Here is a 19,754-nt window from a genome sequence, read left to right as displayed (position 1 = left end):
AAATGTCCATAATCCAGTAATTCTATGTCTAATAACACACCATGAAGGAAATAATAAGTACCAAAAGGAAAATTGTATAAACAAAGAAATTCATTCCAGCTGTAAAATTTTTGAAAAATCCAAATATTTGACAAAATGGATTATCTATAGTTTATATATACATATGTGTTTAAATGCTACATAATTATTAAAATATTGATTACTTGGAATGTTTAATAGTGATGATATAATATTATGTAAAAAATTAGGCCACTATATGTATACAAATAAATGTGTGTTTACATACATGCATATGTATCTGTACACACACAATATTTATGAACAAAAATGTAGAGGATGATACTTCAAAACCTTACAAATTATTTCGGTAATAATATAATTGTATGTGTCTTCTGTGGGCTCTTTAAATTTTTAAGGTTTTTTGATAATAAATTTCAGTAGAAGAGATGATATGCCTCAATTTAATGTGGTTTTTTATTACTTTAAAATAAGACTACACATGTATTTATAAACTAAATACAATAGTTTCTCCTATCTATTCAATGGATAATTTTTTTAAAAGGTGCATAGTTTTGCAGAATGTCATAAAAATCTATTGAATTTCTGTTTTGCACAAAGTTTAGAACCATTTACTTAAACAGGGCTAACTATACTATAGAAACAGAACTAATTAAGCGAGGCAGAAGTATATAAAGCATTGGACCTCTCAAACAAAACAGCTACCAAGGCTAGTGGAATTTTTTCTATTGACAAAACTTATTAGTTTTACTATTTATTATTTAAAAGTGATTAGGACATCAGAATAACCATTGATGGAACATATATTTTATGCATTCTATTTTAAAACCACTGGTCAAAGTAAATTTGAGTAGAATGTGTAGTGAAGAAGGAGGAGGAGGAGAAGGTGGAGGAGGAGGAGAAGGAGAAAGGGTCATGGAGCACAGAAAAAAAAAATGTGGTAACTTGCTTCTGGGGCTTTGTCTCCTTCCTGAATTTTGTAGCCTGCTTTCTCCTGCTGCATCATTCAGCAGAGAAGCCACTTCCTGTATATATTTAATGATATTCTAAAATAACTCTTTTCTAGGAATCCAAAATGCTCCTGACAGTGAGAGGTAACCAAATACATTCAGGCAGCTAAGATTCAATTTTAGATCTTCATGGAATAGTATGACATATTAATTTTTAAAAATCCTTTATACAGTGCTGATATTAAGCCAGAAAGCAAGACTGTATCCATATTGGGTTTTAAAATACTAAAATTCTTTCTTTGGGTAAATTGTTACTGCTTCTAGTTCCCAAATCCATACATCTGTCTTTGCCATCATTACCCTGAGTCTTGCCCGCTCCCCCGCCACTCCCCTTATCTTCAGTACCACGCCATAGTTCAGCAACCAAATTGTTAATGTTGAATACAGAAAGGTCCTTCTGGCCCTTACTCCAACACCATGTTAAATGTCTATTCTCATTTATTAGTGACTATGTGGTGTTGGTTGATTTGAATTCCAGCCCTTATATGTAGTTACGTTACAGTTTAAAATATGCTATATATACTTTAGGGTTACTTAATATTGCTTCTTTAAAAAAATAAAAATTTTTGGTGACTTAGTGTATCTCCAAATTCTATCTACAAGAGATACAAGGTTTTCGTTTTTGACCCCTCCCCCTTTACGAGGTCTCCCTTTGTAGAGAACCCATGTACAACTATAGTCTCATTTAACTGTCTATAATGAACATCTAGCAATCTCTAGTCTGCTATAACTTTTTTTTAAGATTTTATTTATTTATTTGACGGAGAGAGAGACAGGGAGAGAGGGAGCACAAGCAGGGGGAGTGGGAGAGGGAGAAGCAGGCTTCCTGCTGAGCAGGGAGCCCGATGCGGGGCTCAATCCCAGGACCCTGGGATCATGACCTGAGCTGAAGGCAGACGCTTAACGACTGAGCCACCCAGGCGCCACCATCTAGTCTGCTATAACTTAATTGAAACAAAATAATTTAGCCTGGAAGTATGACAGTTTGGCCACTGGAGTTTATAAATATGTTCTGCTTATTAACTGACTAAGAGTTGAGGTAGCTGGAGCATAAGTATGGCTACACAGAATTCCAGCAGGTAGGAACACTTAGGCTTTCCTCCGTGTTATTTCCAGCTACTTGTCTGCCTGGATAGCATCCAGCTTGGATCCTTGTCAACTACGAATGTGACAGTACCTGAGAAGTCTCCATCCTAATCTTTACTCACCAGTCTGGAACCTGATTCTTTTCTGATACTGCTAGCACTCCTTTCCATTTTCTTTGACAATCATTTGTGCTCAATGATGCCCTCTCCTTAAAAATTTTTAAGATAGAAAAATACCATGATTTTGAAAGAGAAAATTATTGATGATATTTATGAACTGTGATTTGGTTACCCAGTTATACAAGGCAACTTAAATATCCAATTAAAGGAGAGAGTGAAAATGATTTTTGATATTGTGAATTTAAGCTTTCACATATCTTAGGAGTACTAATCATGGAAGAGGTAACAAGAACATAGGTCTACATGCTCATTACATGTGTTTTGAATGAATGAACAGATTTTTTTTTTTTTAAGATTTTATTTATTTATTTGAGAGAGAGAGAGAACACATGAGGGGGGATAGGGTCAGAGGACAAAGCAGACTCCCTGCCGAGCAGGGAGCCCGACGCGGGACTCGATCCAGGGACTCCAGGATCATGACCTGAGCCGAAGGCAGTCGCTTAACCAACTGAGCCACCCAGGCGCCCTGAATGAACAGATTTATGAAATAATGGATATCTGTACACATGTCAGAATGCTCAAAGTGCTGTAACTACATAATGTGTAATTTAAAACTGTATTTAACATATCCTCATTGTACATTCCAGGGTTCTCCTTTCTATAAGAATGCATATCCATTTTTTAAGTGAAGTCTGTAAGGAAGATTGATTTACTTACACACATATATGCCAGAACATATCTTTTTCCAAAGCTAAAACACAGACCACAGGGAGAAAAATGTTTCAGCTTAATGACTAGAGAGGTGATGGGTATTAAGGAGGGCACGTACTGCATGGAGCACTGGGTATTATACAAAAACGATGAATCATGGATCACTACATCAAAAACCAATGATGTATTATATGGTGACTAGCATAACATAATAAAATTAAATTAAATTAAAAAAATGATTAGTGAGGAACATCCTGTTCAGTTTTTAAACTATTGAGATAAAACTCTAATATGAAATTATTCTTGCATAAATTATTTATTGGTTTCATACACCTGTAACTCCTCATGAAAGGAAACATTGAAAATATAATTATCAATAGGTAAGAATTATGTAGAAAATATGGAAATCCAGATGTCATTATTTAAAATATCTGATTTCACATCAAATATATTCCCATCACTGTATTTTTTTTAAGATTTTATTTATTTATTTATTTATTTGAGAGAGAGAGAGAGAGTGTGGGGAAGATCAGAGGGAAAGGGACAAACAGACTCCACACTAAACATCAAGCCTGACATGGGGCTCGACCCCAGGACCCCAAAATCATGACCTGAGCTGAAATCAAGAGTCAGGTGCTTAACTGACTGAGCCACCAAGGCATCCCTGCAGTCTTTTGTTTTTGTTCTAAAGTTCTCTTGATAACATTTCATTAATCTAGAGTTAGAGATAAATACACGTATACTCTGGAAGATAAATGGTTAGCTAGAAAAAGGATTAGATGCTTCCATTCATGTGACTAAAGCACAGTATTGCCATAGTGTAATATGAAGAACACTTGACCTGCCATTACTCTGCATAAAATTTTTGAGGTACTTATACACGGAGGAAACAAAATAAGAAAGCCTTCACTCCTCCAAAATATTTACCACTAGCTAAGAATCCATTTAAAATGCCAATGTAGGGGCACCTGGGTGGCTCAGTCAGTTAAGCATCTGACTCTTGAGTTCCATTCAAGACATGATCTCAGGGTTGGAAGATCGAGCCCCACTTTGGGCTCCACACTCAGCAGGGAGTCTGGTTTCTCTCTCTCTCTCACTCTCCCTCTCTCTCTAAAATAAATAAATAAAATAAAATATAAAATCTTAGCAGTAGATTTAGCAGTAGAAGTAGAGATGGTGGTTTAATGTCACATGCTATTAACAATTTCTGATGAGTTAATCGGTATGGGTAACGAAAATTAGAAATATAGGTTGCAGTCAGATGATGAAGCATCATAAATTCTAGAAAGTACAGTTAGATTTCAACCTACTGGTAATAGAAAGTTACTGAATGACTTTGAACAGAGGACTTACATGATATAAAGGGATAATTAATAAAACTAACCTAAAGGAAATGTGCTAGATGGATTGGTGTGGAAAGACATTGAGAATGAGAAGGATGTTCATCTTGAACTCATGGGATCTTTTGCTTATTTTCTTTGTGAGCCTATTGTACACATTTTTGTTTATTTGTTTCTTTGCACTTTTGTCCCTTTCTCCATTAATAAGTTTTTCTGATTTGTCCCATTATGTTGCCTCATGTTCTATATAATTACATTAACTAAGCCCATTTTAGTATTTATTTATCATTTTTGATTTTCATAATTACTGTATGGCCTATTTATCAATGTCATGATGTTTGACTAAACAGCACAGAAAATACCCCCTTAATCTTTGGACTTACACTGCTGTATCACAGACATGTTTCCGTATTGTTTTATCAAACAGGGTATCTATTTATGGAGTAGACAGTCACTAAAAAGTTAAATAAAAATGACAAATTGGTGAGAGAGTAACCACTAATAAGTTATCATAAAAATAAATTAGGTAGAGGCACCTAGGTGGCTTAGTCAGTTAAACGTCCAACTCTTGATTTTGGCTCAAGTCATGATCTCAGGGTAATGAGATCGAACCCTGTGTGGGGTTCCCTGCTCAGCGGGGAGTCTGCTTGAGATTCTCTCCCTTCCCCTCTCCCTCTGCCCCTCCCCCCTCTCTAAAATAAATAAATAAACCTAAAAAAATAAATAAATTAGGTAGATTGAACTTTTAACAGTTCTTTAAAGGGAAATGTAAGAAAAAATATTATACATATTTGAATTTGCAATTCAATAATATTCCACACTTATGGTAACTTATATAAGACCTCAATTTATCAGTAGCAATTATCTAGATGACTACTATAAAATATGTAGAAAATTCAACCAAACCAAAATGGAAAACTATAAATTATACATGTTCCACCAGGCAGATGTAGCTTGATATTTTGAGGTATATCTTCATCTATGTCTATGAAAAACACTGATGTTATCTAAAACAAAGACTATAGGTGTGTGTGTGTGTGTGTGTGTGTGTATCATAAAGCCAAATTCTGTATATTTTTAAAACCTTTGAAATTCATAATTACTCCAAGAGCATAACATATATAATAGATACATGTCTGCAACATAAAACTTAGCTCCTGAAATTTTTATCCATATGAATCCCAGACAACTTGAGTTACCATTTAATATTAGATATTTGTACTATATTCTTCAATTTATAAACTATAAAAAATAAAACATATTGTCCACTTGTCTTGTAATGAAATATTTACTCATATACTCAATTATTTGTTATTGCTAAATCCCTAAGTATAAATTTATAAGGACAAAGAGAATGCATATGTTTTGGTGGCTTTTGCATTTGTCAAACACCAAAAGGCTATATTTTTCATTCAGATTCATCAGGAAATTTAACCTCTAAATATTTATCAATGATGACAATAATTATTGAAATTACGTATTTATAAGAAAAGAAAAGCACCTCCCCACATACAAACAAAACAAAGAAGGAATTGGTAAACATCTTTTTTTTAATTTATTTTTTAATTTAAATTCAATTTAGTTAACATATACTGTATTATTAGTTCGGGGTAGAATTCAGTGACTCATCAGTTGTATATAGCACCCAGTACTCATTACATCAAGGGCCCTCCTTAATGCCCATCACCCAGTTACCCTATATTCCTACCCACTTCCTCTCCAGCAACCCTCAGTTTGATTCCTAGAGTTAGGAGTTTCTTATGGTTTGTCTCCCTCTCTGATTTCATCTGTTTTTCCTTCCCTTCCCCTATGATCCTCTGTTTTATTTCTTAAATTCCAAATATCAGTGAAATCATATGGTATTTGTCTGTCTCTGACTTATTTTGCTTAGCATAATATCCTCTAGTAATATTCCACTGTGTGTATGTATATATATATAAACACCATATCTTCTTTTTTTAATTGAAATTCAATTAGCCAACACATAGTACATCATTAGTTTCAGATGTAGTGTTCAACAATTTATCAGTTGCGCATAACACCCAGTGCTCATCACATCATGTGTCCTCCTTAATGCCCATCACCCAGTTACCCCATGTCCCCACCCACCTCCCCTTCAGCAACCCCTAATTTGTTTCCCATAGTTAAGAATCTCTCATGGTTTGTCTTCCTCTCTGATTTCTTCCCATTTAGTTTTCCCTCCCTTCCCCTATGATCCTCTGCACTGTTTCTTATATTCCACGTATGAGTGAAACCATATGATACCTGTCTTTCCCCGACTGACTTATTTCACTTAGCATAATGCCCTCCACTTCTACCCACGTTGATATAAATGAATGAAAAGAATTCATCCTTTCTGATGGCTGAGTAATATTCCATTGTATAAATATAACAGATCTTCTTTATCCATTCATCTGTTGGTGGACATCTAGGCTTTTCCCATATGTTGGCTATTGTGGACATTGCTGCTATAAATATCGGGGTGCCCCTTTGAATCACTATGTTTGTGTCCTTTCTATAAAAAGCAAGTAGTGCAATTGCTGGGCCATAGGGTAGTTCTATTTTTAATTTTCTGAGGAACCCCCATACTATTTTCCAGAGTGGCTGCACCAGTTTGCATTCCCACCAACAGTATAAGAATTGGTAAGCATCTTATATTTTAAATGGGATTGCTTCAGATAGGAGTAAAGCTAGTTTGTCATATAAAGTTACTTTAATCTCCTTTACTATTTGCCTGGACTATTTTATTTTTATTTCGTGTATTAATTTAGGGTTATTTTATATGTCAAATTGATGGACATGTGAAATGTAAACATCGTTTACCAAATTACCTATTGTCTATCTTAATTTTGGTGTTATTTCACTTGGAATTTCTCTCCTCCTCTCCCTGATGTTTATTCATTCTTTATCTCTCAGGTTAAAAGTTACTCTCAGAAAAGAATGAAAAGTCTGCTCTGAACAACTGCTGAACAGTATATTGACTGTTACGTTTACTACAGCAAACATTAATGTTTTTCATAACACTCTTCACAGTGGGCAACCATACATTTGTGTCTGTGTGCTGTCAACATGATTGATTAATTTCTTTTTTTCCAATTAGCTTTTATCCTTTTTGAGAATGGAGAATGGGTTATATTTTGTCATTCAACGAGGAATTCAGTGTAGGGAACACTGTGGGTATCAAGTACCTTTGAAAAACTCCATGGCTGAATTTAGGCAAGGGTGAGATCTGCCAACAGATAACATTGTTATAACCACTGAACTAGAGTTCAGGAATAGGACACCAGATCCTTGGAGAGCTGTGTCTTAAAAAGATAACATCAGGACCGTGCCTTAGAGACTGGTGGGGGCAGGGGGGTGTAATACAAAGACACTTACTAGTCTTTTTCTGATATGACCTTTCTATTGCCATTTGATAGTGCTGACTTCACTTAAAAATCTTTCCATCCTTGGCTTCCCTAATTCATTGTTTTGTATTCTTTTCCCCAAACTCTTCATCTTGGGTGAACTTCTTCTTATTTAATATAAGGATATATGATTGGTGGAAGACAAAGAGTCATTATTTAAGTATAGTTTGTATATACCTCCACATCATCAAACCCTGATGCAAGGGGGACAAAAAGCCACAATAAAAAAAAAAAAAAAAAAAAAAAAAATCAGGCTGCTTTTGTGCTAGAATAGAATAAATGCTTAAAATATTTAGAATTTTTTAATGGAATTCCCAAGACTGATAAAAGAGAATTAAACATTTGAAATATATGGAGTTATCAATAGTATGTGTAGTAAAAGTATAAGCAGTACAAGAATTTTTTTTTTTTTTCCAGATTACTAATGTAACCTTTTCTATCGTGCTCCAGTGAAAATTCTTTGGAATCTTGGAAGCTGAATCAATGTATCTTAAATTAAGAACTTGAAATCCAATAACTGTTAATGGTTTCAGGAATAACAGTGATGGGAGGAAGTCTTAGGCCGTATTTGAGCTTGGGCAGGAACGGCTGTAATCAGCCCAGTTACCAGTCTTTGCCTGAGGCTTTCTATTGCCAGTCACTCCTCTGGAAAGTAATTTACAACACCCTTCACCCAGCAGAATCCAACCAATTATAGGTGGGGGCTGGCTTATACATACCCTTGGCCACCTCACTCCTCAGGGAATCAGAGTTATATACTTTATTGTGGCTTTCTGATTTTCCTCAAGAGGATTAAGCTAAAGTCCACACAAAATTGTATTTGTGGTAACAGAACATAACCTTGATAAACTACCTTCTCTTAATGTCTCTGTTCTCCACTCCTAAAGTCAGGTTTCCTTCACCAACAAAATAATTGAATTATGTGCAAAGCCTCATCCCACAGTCTGCTTTTGAAGTAATTTCAAACTAAAGATAAACCTTCCAGTGGAGGTGGAATGGAAGAGTTCTAGCATGTGTTTGTGATGTTTCTGCCATTCCAACCTTCCCTTCTAAGAAGAGACCTCGGAATGAGTAAAGATAATAATTATTTCACTCACAATCTAATAGTTCTAGACCCTATATTCCAAATAAGAGGTATTTAAGAGACTTTATTAGATATATTTAAATACTGAGTAATTCATAATTGTTTATTTGTAAGGGAATTTTTTCTTTTTTTAACAAAGGGTCTTTGATTCCTTCTGGTATACCCCTCTTTTGTTATTAGTTTCAGAGGATAAAATGTGCCCTCCATAAAGGGTTACTCAGTGATTCTAACAAGACAAGATACTAGGTAGCCAGGCTATGTAATGTTCATTAAAAGGAATGTCACTTATACACAGAATTATACAACTCACAATTTTTTGTCATCAGATCTTATTTAATTTTAACATCACACATTTGTGTGAATGGACCTATATTCGAATGCATGTCTTAGAATTTTTTTCAGAATTTTTGGAGTCATGTTTGAGAAACAAAATACACTATCATTTCTGGTCACTTACATTATGAGTAATTATATAAATATTTAAATACATTTATTTAAAATTAATTTAAATATTAATTAAAGATTAATGATGGATGTGTTAAATATCTTTTTGAGCTCTCATAAATATCATGTATATATTTTCAACTGTATTGGGCTTATAGGAAAGTAACAAATTAATAATGAAACTGTGAGATCAGATTTTCTACCTAGACTGCTTTATAATTTATACTTTAAATATGCTAAAGTAAAAGGAAACTATAGAGGGGTGCCTGGGTAGCTCAGTCCTTAGGCATCTGCCTTCGGCTCAGGTCATGGTCCCAGGGTCCTGGGATGGAGCCCTGCATCAGGCTCCCCACTCCACGGGAGGCCTGCTTCTTCTTCTCCCACTCCCCTGCTTGTGTTCCCTCTCTTGCTGTGTCTCTCTCTGTCAAATAAATAAAATCTTAAAAAAAAAAAAAGTAAACTATAGAGATTATCTAACCTATAACATGTTTATTCTAGTTTCCAAAAGAGGAAGAACTGACTAGAGTCACCTCCTTTATGACTGAATGACATACAACAGCTAGGAGAGATAAATTTATATTTTACACAGCAGAAATATTCCTCATGGTAAACAAGAGTACAGATTTTCTATTTTTAGGCCTTGCCAAGTAGACAACCTTAAGTGTTTTTAATGAATCATCAAATACAAGAGTCACCCATTGTTAAAAACAGTAAGAATTAGGTCCTTAATTATGACATGGGGTTCCACAGACCCAGTGTCAGAATCCGGTACTTAATGTAAAACAAAAATTGCACGACACGTTAAAAACAACAAAGAAGACTTTAGTCAAGACTATTGCAATAGGGGTCAATGTTATTTTTAAATACTTGTGAGCTATTGGAAAAGTACTGGAGGACTTGAATGAGGGTATGCTTAGTGTGATTTAGGCCATTCCTGTTTGCTAATTGTAACTTACCAAAACAAGGTTCCTACCCTCCCAAGAAACTGGAAGATGTAGGTATTATATTTTATGATGATTGCATTTCAAAGGGCTGACTTCTAGGTACAGGAGAAAGGCATTCCTGGATTGTAGATTTACATCTTCTTTTTTCCTCCAGATTTTTATTTAAATTCTAGTTAGCTGACATACAGTATAGTATTAGTTTTAGGTGTAGAATTGAGTGATTCATCACTTACATACAACACCCAGCATTCATCACAATAAATACCCTCCTTAATATCCATCACTTATTTAACCCTTTCCCCATCCACCCACCTCCTCTCTAGTAACCACAGAGAACAAACTGATACAAGATCTTAAAGGGACAGATAAATAATTTATAATGGCAAGTTTTCTAATGTGAATACTTGAAGAAAAGGGAGGTTAGAGACCTACAGTCACAAAGAAGCCTGTCTAAAGTTTTGTCAAGCTAAGGGGAACTAAAAGGCCATCTTGGACATTATTTAAGAGAATTAAACATGCTATCATGATTTCAGTTTTGTAATTAATTGTAATTTGTGTTTGTAAAACACACACACACGTTCATTCTTTTATTATTGTAGAGGTGACCATCTTGAATGAAACACTACTAAGATATTAGAGTGTCTATGTTTGTATTTGGGGCACCAACTAATTACCAAAACTGACCACACTGGATACTTAATGCAGTGTTGCACAAAGTTGGGTACAGAAATGTATTATCACTAAGAGTGGTCTCAAATTCATAAACTACTAGACTAGGTTATCAGTTTAAAAATAAGAAATGACTACCTCTAAATTTCTTTAGCGTTCAGCCCGTCCCCTTTCCCCCAACCACCTCTCCAAGTCTTGACTCACTACTACTTGTCTTTTTAGTAGCTGGCCATGACCAAGGAGTTCTCCAATGTTACTTTTTTTTTTTTTTTTTACATTGAATTGTCTGAATAATGAATCTAGTTCCCAAGACTGTGTCCTTTTCTGGCCCATTATAAACAAAATTCCAACACAGGACACTTAAACACTACAATATAGATTGCTGCTACAGCCAATTATCTACTCAGACAAAAAAGTGACAACAAAATTAGCATAAAGGAAAAACACTGCATTCTTGTATACTTTCATTTTACCTAGCGTTATTAGGAGTTCTATTAAAAGAAAAGATGTTACAGTATTTGTTCTCATGGTAACTTTCTCTAAATACATAAAGAGAGGCAATGATTAGTCATTTTTATTCATTTAATATTCAGTATGTTCACTTGCCAAAGCACAAAGGCCAGAAAAGGAATTAACCTTTGCTCTTAGTTTGATAGGAATGAAACTACAATAAGAACCACCTAGCATTAATATTATTTAAATTGAAGCTGCTGAGAAGACAGATGAAGGCTTTAAAATAACCCCAGATGGTTCTGGTATATCCCTCTCAAAACAAAAATGCCAGCCTGTTTAGTTCAGAGATCATTAGTTCCCTTATTTGACAATTTGGGATTTTGCATCTCATAATGTGAGAAATGCACTATGTTATCTAACAGAGTATGTGACCCTGGGCTAATTAAAAGGCTCACACAAGCAGGGCAGGGTGAAGCAACCCTGCTTCATTACAAGTGGTGGTTGTTCCCTGGAGGCAGAAACATCAAAAGATTCCTGGAAGTAGTCCAGGACATCAGTCAAAGGCAATGTGCTTCCCAGCCAGCAAGGCCACTGAATGGGATTGCAGCACTGGGAACTATTTAATCTGAGTGTGGCTTTTTATTTGTTTGTCAGATTGGTGAAATAGGAGACCTCAGAGGGAACTAAACATGCAAGCAGAAAATGAATGTGACCTTTGCAGCTGACAGGCTAGACTTGCTTTGGGTTGGGGGGATGGGGCTGTTTTTAGTACCTTTATGCTCTTCCATCTTTTTAAGTGGAAAATGACAGATTAATGAAAAAGAGGAACAGGGGAGTATGGAAACTCCTCTAATACTTTGATCCCATTCCATGGCCCCCTTACCTCCTAGGCTAGTACTGTGTTTTTGCTCCTATGTTATATTGTAACTGAAACCCAAGCATTCAAGGAGAAGCAAGATCATGCATTTGATAAGACTGGGGCTATAAAGAGTCAGGCAGGTAGCCTAAACTCTTGTCATAATTCCAAATCTAGGAATCTCTTCAACAGAAGTAATCCATCTATGCACAAGTTTAAACATTTCAGAATTTCTTGTAAAGATGAGGAAATATAAGTTAAAAACTTCTCAATAGGAGGAAGGAAGTTAAATATATAACCTCCAGGAAGTTAAATATATATAACATCCATATATATATATATATATATATATATATATATACACACATACATATATATATATAAAGAGAGAGCATGCATAATTGTTAATTTTATATATCATATATAATTAATATATTTATTTGTAATTATATATAATAAATAAATAATATAATTGCTAATATATATAGTAGTGGGGCAATTTATAAATTCTTTTTTATAATGTATTATATATATTTTATAATATAAATGTATATTTTGTAAATACACACACATGCATGCAAAGAAATATACAACATACACAGATGCATATATATATATATATATATATATATATATATATATATATATTCATTCCTGAAATAGAGGGGGGAAATGAGATTGAGGACATTTATATATTTATGCATGTAGCTATATTTAATTAATGTTCTATAGGGATACACATGTATAAATGGAGTCACGTAGGCAGAAAGGTCGATAATTTATATCCATTTCAATTTAGATTTTCTAAAGGTAGATTAAATTTGTAAATAAAGAAGGCACAACAGGAAAAAACAAACAACAACAAAAGAACAAAACTGACTTTGTTTCCTCGGAGACCAAATATTTAAAGGCCCTGACCTTTTCCTAAGTTTTCACAGTGAAATCTAATTTTCCTGCCTTGTTCACCCACTTCATTATATTCTTTCATTTGAACAATCCCCAGAGTTTTCTTTGAATTATACTTGTTATCAATAGGTATAGTTAGGTGGTTAAAATAAAAAATTAGCTTAAGTTTATAGCTCCTAATAAAAAGATGAACATTCAATTCACCTTATACATGTACACAGACACATTATTCTCTTAATGTTGACCATAGATTTTGTTTCTAGTACTGGAGTCCACACTCAGTATAGGTCTATGTTGTCTTCCTTGTTATACTTAGAAGACTTTTTAGTAACTGATTTCACTTCCCCAATGTAGTGGGAGAATTTTGGTACATTTCTGGAATACTTTGATCTCATCCTATAATAAGAGTTTTATATCTTTCCCTTCAATCATATCTTATATTTGTCTCACACTATCTTGACATTATGTTGACTCACCTTTATTGCTTCCGAAGCACCCAATTTTCTTAATAGAAACTATTTTTTCTTAATGTTCTTAAGTGTTAACTTAATATTTAATTAATTCAGGGGCGCCTGGGTGGCTCAGTAGGTTAAGCGTCTGCCTTCAGCTCAGGTCATGATCCCAGGATCCCGGGATGGAGCCCCACGTCTGGCTCCCTGCTCGGCGGGAAGCCTGCTTCTCCCTCTCCCACTCCCTCTGCTTGTGTTCCCCCTCTCGCTGTGTCTCTCTCTCTGTCAAATAAATAAATAAAATCTTAAAAAAAAATAATTCATATAATTAGATATGACAGTAAAAGAGCTTTGAATAGGTTTAGAAACAAAAATTAGTTTGCTTGTGATAAGCATGCAACTAAAAATGGTGGAAAACATGTGACCCACTAGGGAACAGCCACAAGCTTAGTGAGTTACGAGGGCTTTGGACATTGGGCAGGATATGTTACAGAGCAGTGGGCCTACTTCTCCTCTCAGAGGACATTTGACAACGTTGAGAGATATTTTTTTGTTGTCACAACTTGTGGGAGAATGGGTGCTACTGCCATCCCTTAGCAGGGATGCTGCTAAACATCCCATAGGGCACAGGACAGCCTCCACTACAAAGGACCGCCTGTCAGTAGTGCCACCATTGAAATATCCTGTTATAGTAGGAATAGAGAACTGCTAAGCTTGTGAGTCATTTAAGAGGAAAAGATGTTGAAATTGTTATCATTTCACCTGCAAGGATCTGTTTGCTTCCTAAGAGAAGTGGAGAAGTCATATTTCCTTCGACTTTTCATACTCCATAGAAAAGTGAACATTAAGCTGTATATAGGAAGTGCTCAATAAATTCTTGTTTCAATGATGCTGATTGCAAAAGTAATTGAGACCAGCCAAAAGAGAGACACAAATAATTATTACAATGAAAATAAATATGTGGCAATATGAAATCCTTAAGAAGGTGAAAACGTGGCATGAGTCCAGAATATGATATACAAAAGTGTCTTGCAATAATTTGTGAACAAAAGGCTTCTATATTACAAGCTCTTAAATTTAATACAACCTGAAAATATGATTTTAAACATATTTTCTTTCTAACAAGAAAGCAGGTTTTGCATATGTCATTTTATAAATTTATAAGCATGGGGGCAGATGCACAATATAATTACTTGTGATTAATCTGAAATGCTAAATTTAACCTTGTTTACACATGAATGCAAGATATGTAAGCAGATTGTATTTTTTAAAATAGAGATAAATTATATTGAAAACAATTTTAACCTACAGAAATGAATAAAAATATGACATTCTTGAAAAAAATCAAATAATATTACATCTCTTTTTGGTAGAGTTTTTTTCTCCTACTACTTTCAGAAATACTTTTAAAAATTATATTCATTTATGTTTTCAAAACTCATTATGCTTACTTATGGCTGTAATACTCATAAGGTGAGGAGAACATTTTACCCGCTGTATTTGTACTCAGTTTGTTAATATCTGTAGCTAATTTGGAAAAATGACATACCAGGAGAATTTATATAATAAGGAATCTATTCACTGTTTGCAAAGCAATTGATACAGCAACTAAGACACTCAGTATATTGGGAGAAGGATTAAATAGTCATAGCATAAGTGCAGTTCATATTTGCTTTAGTAATATTGGTAAAGAGATAGTGTCTGTGTGATACTCACTGATGGAGTTTCATTTCCTTCAGCTAAATTGTACTGTTTTGAAGGAGAGTGATTTGGGGAAGTTCTGGTCTTAAGCAAGCTTGTTAGCTAAGCCAGCAGGATAAGGAGTGCTAGGTAGAGGTAAAAATTAATACTAGGAGAAATTCGAGTGATTAAATTTTGACACCTAATATTGGCTTTATGTCTACAATTATTATGCACTAGAATAGGCTGGCATTCATGTTGGAAGGGTGTAAAACCTAGCAAAACTTAGGAGCTCTCTAATCACTCCTATGTTTAATATCAACAGCTTTATTTGGGGGGAGGGCGGTCCTTATCTATAAATGACTTTTTAGAACATCATTCTGTCTTCAGTTTCTCTAATTAACCCCCTTTAAAAAAAAAAAAATATCTCTGCTGTTTTTGACATTATTCATCTCCAGTCCTATCTTTAGCCAACTTCCCTCTCTTCCCTAATAACCATGAACTAAGTCATGGGGAGTTGGTCATCTGCACATATTTTAGGGTATCTTTATAGGCAGGTCATCGGTTTAGTTAAGCACCATAGCATCACAATCCAACATCAAGGAGCCTGAAATACAGACATAAGGTTCTCTGAGAAGTTATCTAAGTTTTCAGAGGTACGCACACCCTTAAATGTCATTGTAATTGTAGCACTAACATAATAGTAAAATGTCACACTTATTGTTAAATTTCCATTACCTAATATCTCCTGGACCAGGATAGTATTTCCCATTATTTTTCTGTTCAAGGGATGAAACTGAGATTTTTAAACTGAAGGAGATAAGCCAGATGCTGAACTGGGAACTAAAAGTTTTAGAATACAAGCAAATAAATCTCACCATAGGTAACAAAATGATTTGAAAAAGTGCAAATATAAATGAAAAACTGTTGTGTAGAGGCAACTGAAGTGAAAATAACCACTAAATCACAAAATCAAAGGACCTTAAACCATAATTAACAAACCTACTATGAAGTAAGTCTTGTTAAAGTAGCATTATGCAAAGTATGCCATGAATTGGGAATGTAAAGAGAGTGAGAGAAAGAGAGAGGCAGAAGAAATGAAAAGAAGACAGTATGAACAAACAGCAGATGCTGACCTCAACAAGCTACTACTTTTTCTGGAGGTTCCCAAGGGGTATATGCTAATAGGATGTACTACATTACAAAACAAACAAACAAACAAACAAACAAGCTCTGAGTTACTTTAAATCTTTGTTCTAAAAAACAATGTAGAAATCCACTGGTGAACTATGCTGGGCTATAGGATATTTTCATTCATTCTTGGGAAAGACTTCAGGTGAGTTCCAAAGCAGGCTGAAATGCCTTTTTCTTTCCTTTCTTCCTAAGTTCAAATGAGATTCTTATATTTTATCACTCCAAATATCAGGAAAGGCCTGACATGATAACAAGACTCGTACATTTTAGTAGAAAAGGCCAAGAAAAATAAAATTCCAAGAAAAACTGAAACTGAGCCAGAGAAGTATAGTCCATGTAAAAAAGGGAAAAATTTCAGCATGTATTATCATCTCTTTTGGGGGGTGATGAAGAAAAGAAAAATGGTCCTGAGGTGGATAGATCATAGCACTTCTGAATGACTAAATGTAAATAATATAGCTAGAATGTAGAGAATAAGGAAATGAGGCATAATATAAAGAGGAATAAAGAAGTCTTATCTGAAATGTTCTCATAAATTATATTAAAATTACTAAACTTGAGAAGACCAGCAGAAAGATGGCAGTGGCGTAGGATTTGCTTCATCCCACAAACACCACTACATAACTATCAAATCATCCTAAATACCCCAGAAATTGACTTGAAGACTGACAGAACAAACTCCACAACTAAAGGGAGACAAGAAGCCAAATTGAAGAAGGTAGGAAGTATGGAGACGTGGTTTAGGGAGAAATGGGTCCTGGCTGCTGTGAAGGGGAGGGAGTCATGGTTGTAGAAGAGAGCAAGAGAAAGGAGCACACAGGGGAATGCATGAGGAGAATGTTTCTCCACGCCTTTGGCTTGGAAAATGAGAGGGGCTGAATTCTATGAGTTCTTGCAACCAGAAGGGCTTAAAGTCAGGAGTTTTAAAGGTCAGTGGGCTTGGGTTTAATAGAGCCCTGAGGGCACTTGTGCAGCTGTTGGAGAGAAGGCAAACAAATTATCTGGGGGCCTACAGCATGGAAATGGGGATCCAAAGAGTGCCTGGGGAACACAGTGGGGAGATTATTTGCTCTTCTCAGAGTGTGCCCCTGAGATGCGGCATTCACAGAAAGAACACCCCAAGAACAAAGCAGCTGGCCAGCACCACTTCCCTCACTCACTCATAAAGCCACCTGTGGGAAGCAGGGCAGCACAGACACTGACTGTCTAACTTGCGTAAACTAAACCCCAGCCCACTGTGCTCTGGTGGAAATTCCCTTCTCATTCATGCTTACCTCATTCCCACCATGGTGGGCCCCTCCCCCAGAAGACCAGCACAAACCCTACCCATACCATGTCTCTTCAACCAGAGAGTTTTGCAGAGCATCAGTTCCAGTGGAGGTGCTGACAGGTCTTATTCCAAAAGCAGAACAAAGCACACCTCCTTAAAACTCACCACATTCAAGCGAGTGACCAAACACTGCCCACAGCAGGTAAGGAGAGCCTCTGTAGATGACTGGTCTGAAGGATAGAAGAGCTGGAACACAACAGCAGAAGACATGCAACACACACTGCAGGCACAACAGACAGGAAGAAGCAGAGGAATGAATTAATAACTTGAAGAAAAAATAATGGAAAACATGAAGCTGAAAAAAAGAAAGAATTATGCAAAACGAAAATAGACTTAGGGAATTCAGTGACTCCAACAAATGTAATAACATTCATATTATAGGAGTCCTGGAAGAAGAGAGAAAAAAGAGGGCAGAGAATTTTTTTGAAGAAACAATCACTGTGGGGAAGGAAACAGACATCCAGATCTAGGAGGCCAGGGAACCCCCATCAAAATCAACAAAAGCAGGCACACACCAAGGTATATTGTAATTAAATTTGCAAAATATAATGATAAAGTAAAAATCTTAAAAGCAGCAAGACAAAAGTAGTCATTAACTTACAAGGGAAAATCCATGAAGCTAGCAGGAGATTTTTCAACAGAAACTTGGCAAGCCAGAAGAAAGTGACATGATATATTCAAAGTGCTGAATGGGAAAAATCAGCGGCCAAGAATACTGTGTCCAGCAAGGCTATCATTCAGAATAGAGGGAGAGATAAAGTATTTCCCAGACAAACAAAAACTAAAGGAGTTTGTGACCACTAAACCAGCCCTGCAAAAAATACTGCAAGGACTCTTTGAGGGAAAGGAGAGAACAACAGTGAAAGTATAAAGGTGGAAAATACAAAGGCAGTAAAAATGAATATCTCTGTAAATATCAGTCAAAGAACTCACAAAATAAAAGCATATAAAATATAACAACATATACATAAAATGTGGGAACAAGAAGAGAAAATAGGTTCAAACTTAAATGACCATCAACTACCATGCAAATGGATATCAAAAGAAAGTGATATTTAAGTTGGGCAAACTAAACTTTAAAACAAAGACTGTAACAAAAGACTAAGAAGAGCACTATATAATAATAAAGAGGACAATCCAACAAGAAGATTAACAATTATAAATATTTATGTCCCAACATGGGAGCACCCAAATATATAGAACCATTAATAACAAACATGAAGGAACTAACCGATAGCAATACAATAACAGTAGGGGACTTTAACACCCCACTCACTGCAATGGAGAGATATTCAAACAGAAAATCAACAGAAACACTGGTTTTGAATGACACTGGAATAGATGGATTTGACAGATATATTCAGAACATTCCATCATAAAACAGCACAATACACATTTTTTTCAAGTGCACACAGAATATTATCCAGAATAGAACAGATCATATATTAGGCCAAAAAACAAGCTTGTATAAATTCAAGAAGATCAAAGTCATACTATACATCTTTTCTAACCACACAATTTGAAATTAGAAGTCACCCACAAGAAAAAAATCTAGAGAGACCATAAATATGTGGAAGTTAAATAACATGCTACAAAAACAATGAATGGGTCAACTAGGAAATAAAAGAAGAAATTAAAAAGAAAATACATGAAAACAAATGAAAATGAAAACACAATGGTCCAAAATGCCTTTGGGAAGCAGCAAAATCAGTTCTGAGAGAAGCCTATAGCAATACAGGCCTATCTTAAGAAGCAAGAAAAATCTCAAATAATCAACTTAAGCCCACACCTAAAGTAGCTATAAGAGAAAATCAAACGAAACCCAAAAACAGCAGAAGGAAAGAAATAATAAAGGTTAGAGCAGAAGTAAATGATACAGAAATTAAAAACAAAAATAAAAAAAGCAAAAAACAAAAAACACAATAGAACAGATCAATGAAAACAGGAGCTGATTCTCTGAAAAAAATAGTAAAATTGATAAATATCTAGCCAGGTTTGTCAAAAAGAATAAAGATGCGAATAAATAAAATCACAAATGAGAGAAGGGAAATAAC

Source organism: Mirounga angustirostris, unplaced genomic scaffold (genome assembly GCF_029215605.1).
Source record: "Mirounga angustirostris isolate CCGP_5_RB_7025 unplaced genomic scaffold, mMirAng1.0.hap1 SCAF_7, whole genome shotgun sequence".
In the NCBI taxonomy this organism is placed as follows: Eukaryota; Metazoa; Chordata; class Mammalia; order Carnivora; family Phocidae; genus Mirounga; species Mirounga angustirostris.
The sequence above is the reverse complement of the archived record's forward strand: the minus strand, read 5'-3'. Positions refer to the sequence as shown.